This window comes from Uloborus diversus, chromosome 1, assembly GCF_026930045.1.
Source record: "Uloborus diversus isolate 005 chromosome 1, Udiv.v.3.1, whole genome shotgun sequence".
Classification (NCBI taxonomy): Eukaryota; Metazoa; Arthropoda; class Arachnida; order Araneae; family Uloboridae; genus Uloborus; species Uloborus diversus.
The window spans coordinates 176,327,841-176,331,689 of NC_072731.1; positions in this window are offsets into that span (position 1 = coordinate 176,327,841).

Below are 3,849 nucleotides of genomic sequence, written 5' to 3' on the forward strand. Positions count from 1 at the left end.
TTTAGGCCCGGATATCTGCTAAAGCCGTGAATAACCCTCGGAAATAAATATATAATTAATTATTCTCCACAGTAGAAAAGAACTAAGGAAAATAAATAGCTTTCGTTTCTCTTGACTTTAGTAGTTAAACGGTCTCATAGTCGATGATTTTTTAAGAATGCCTAAGTTTAGAGGTCAATAACTTTGTTCGCGACGGGTCAACAACTTTGGGACACAACTGTAGTTATAGTCCAAGTGGTGTAATTTAAGGTCCACGTTAGAAACCCATGGCAACTAATCAACTTTTTTAATTACGCGGTCTCAAAGTTGATACTTTGAAACAAAAAGAATCACAGTTTTAGGTCAATTACTCTAAAATGCCTGAGTCAAAATCTTTGAGCAAGAGCTGTAATTATGCTCTACGTGGTGTAGTTTTAGACTCATATCAGAAAACCATGATATCTAATCATCTTATTTAATTTAACAGTTTCAAAAAAGATGAATACAGTACAAAAGAGCGTTTTTTCACGAGTTAATCTACGTGTTACTCAAAATCTTATGGGCTCAAACTCGCATAAATACTAGAACGAATCAACAACCTAATGTAGACTTGAAGCTCTCAAAATTTCATACTTTCAGTGTAATAAAATTTTCTGTAACCTTGGCCACAACATGGCAATTCTTCTCACAAATCTGATCCGCCATTTTGGAGATCCCAGATCCTCAGGATTCGGATCTCGTTAGTTTCAAAGACATCTCTACGCTTCTATAAAATTTCATCCCGTTCGGGGATGATCGAGCGGAGATTTGAAAAATCATTTCAATTGACGTGGAATCACTCTGATATAATCATTATGCACATTTTACCTGCATCTTTTGTTATTGTCTAACAAACCTGTTTTTTTTTTCTTTTCTTTTTTTACGTTACATTTATATTTTTACTTTTGGGCCTTATTGAATAAATTTGTTCATTTATAAAAGTTGATTACTAAGTAGTGTATATTCAAATTTTACTGTAATTATGAACTCAATCTCTTACCCAACTGTAATTCTCTTCCTAAAATATAGCATTGATTTATGATCATTAAGTCAAAAATAACAAAAGATGCAGGTAAAATGTGTATAATGATTATATCAGAGTGATTCCACGTCAGCTGACATGATTTTTCAAACTGTCTCCGTTGATCATCCCCGAATGGGATGAAATTTTATAGAGGCGTAGAGATGTCTTGAAACTAACCTATGCAAATTTTCAGCTTTCGAGATCCAAATCCTGAGTATCTAGGATCTCAAAAATATAGTGCTCCAAAATGGCGGATCAGCTTTGTTATAAGAATTGCCATGTTAGGTTACAGATCAAGATGACAGAAAATTTTATAACACAGGAAGCATGAAATTTGGGAATTTAAAGTACATTTGGCTGTTGATTCATTCCAGTATTTATGTGAGTTTAAGCTCATAAGATTTTGAGTAGCCCGCATAATAAACTCCTGAAAAAAAACGCTCTTTTATACTGAAATCATCATTTTTGAGACCGTTTAATTAAGTAAGATGATTAGATATCATGGTTTTCTGGCATGAGTCTAAAACTACACCACGTAAAGCATAATTACAGTTCTTGCTTAAAGTTATTGACTCTGGCGTTTCAGAGTAATGACCTAGAACTGTGAGTTTCAAATTATCAACTTTGAGACCGCGTAGTTAAAAAAGTTGATTAGTTGCCATGGGTTTCTAACCTGGACCTTAAACTTCACCACTCGGAATATAACTACAACTGTGTTCTAAAGTTATTGATCCGTCGCGAACGAAGTTATTGACCTCTAAAGTTGGGCATTTTTAAAAAATCATCGACTTTAAGACCGTTTAACTACTAAAGCCAAGAGAAACGAAAGATATTTTATATTTTTCTTAGTACTATAAGAAAAGTAGTAGTAATGTGGTAAGTAGTTAATCATATACTTATTTCCGAGGGTTACTCACGGCTTTAGCAGATATCCAGGCCTAAACAAGGCAAAAAAGGTAAAAAAAAAGTAGCTGTTTCGATTGACCTTTGCCCTCAAAGCCATGAATGAGTTACCAAAATATTTATACTAGCATGTACCTAATATCAAGTAGTGTCCACATTTAAAAGAATTGACTTGATTCACTCATTGCTTTTGAAGCAAAGCAGTCATACATTTAGCTCTTTTATCTCACGACCCTAAACTTTTACCTCCACTCGAGGGCTGACAAGTGAAATAAAAGAGAAAGAAGCTGCACCTTTTCTTATCACAATACTTGTAAAATATCCTGAAAGTTTCAAGAAAATTGAAGGTGTCAACTATTAGGCCCCCATTCACTTTGTCCAGCTTCAAAAAAAAAAAAAAAAACTCTCAAGTTCGTGGCGTTCCTGTCTGAGAGCTATGCGCGACCTTTCATGTAAATACAGAGGCCACGAAAACTGGAAGGTTAAAACAAAAACGCAGTTACAGGAAATATCAAAGACGTATTATAAATAAAAATACACGAACAAAAACATTTTGTCTGGAAATTATAGAGCCTAAAATGATATTCCAAACTGAAATAACTGTTTAAAAAAATATAAATACTTCTAAGCATGTTTATATCCCGTTGCCCGTATGCTGCACCATCTGCACAGGACTTGCATCTGCTACCATGCACCACGCAAGAGTTGAGCAGTAAATCTTCTGCCGTTATGCAGATGGTCTTCCTCAATTATGTTGTCTGTTTAATTGAAAGGATGAAGTTTGGACGGATGCGCGACGCGTGGCATGGAAAAGAAAAGAAGCCGCTAAACAAGCTGGAAAAAATATTTACTTATCTCGTACCGTCAAGCATTTTCTTTCATTTCATGATAAATAATGTCTGGTTTTACTTTAAAAAGTCATCATCTGCAAAATATTATATGAAGTGCATATATGCGCTTGAACATGTCTCTACAAATCTCACAAAAAGTAATTTTCTTCCCAAAAATGCACAATCACGACTGTTAAAAAAAATTGCTTTGCATTGAACCATTAATCCGGACCCTGTTAAACCGGACTTCGCTTAATCCGGAGATTTATTTATTTTTACGTACATACGGAAAAATAAAAGGAGAGTTAGAGCAATAACGTATTTTCGCAGGCCGTACTTATGCAGCATTATATTTCCTTCTCTTAATTCATAATACAATTTTTACTGTGTACAGTAGTTTGTTCATGTGCCTTAGCTCAATTAATAGGTTATTTTGCTTAATCCATAATTTTATTTATTCGGACGACCTGGATACTCTCTTAGACTGGATTAATGCGGTTCTACATTATTTCATTGCATGTATAAAATTTAATTTTATTTAATTATCATGCAATTCGAAATGATAAATATAACGCAGTGCCTGAAAAAAACATTTTGGATACAGAAGAATTGGATACATTCCGGAACTCAAGAACAAGAGCACCTTTTTTCTTTTTCCGATAATAAATTTCATTTTATATGATTCAAAAACCAATGTACAGTTGAACTCGTTTGTAACGAGTGTTAAGGATATTTGCTCGTTACAACCAAGTGCTCGTAAGAAACGGGTTAACAAAAATACCAGACAATTTTATAGGTATTCTTTTTTTCTTTCTTTTTTTTTGAAAATTCGTGTACGGACTCAAAAAAGTGTCACTTGAACTGTCACACATCTTTCATTATTTTATTTAACTGAATTAGTTTGAATTTCAGCTGCAATCAGGGCTGCGGACTCGGAGGGTAAATGACCAACTCCGACTCCTTTACCACAAAATCAGTCCGACTCCGACTCTTGAAGTTTTAAACCTTCTACTCGACGATTCTGATTCTGCAGCCAGGGCTGCAATATGCTCTGGAGTAGTTAGGGGTCTCTGT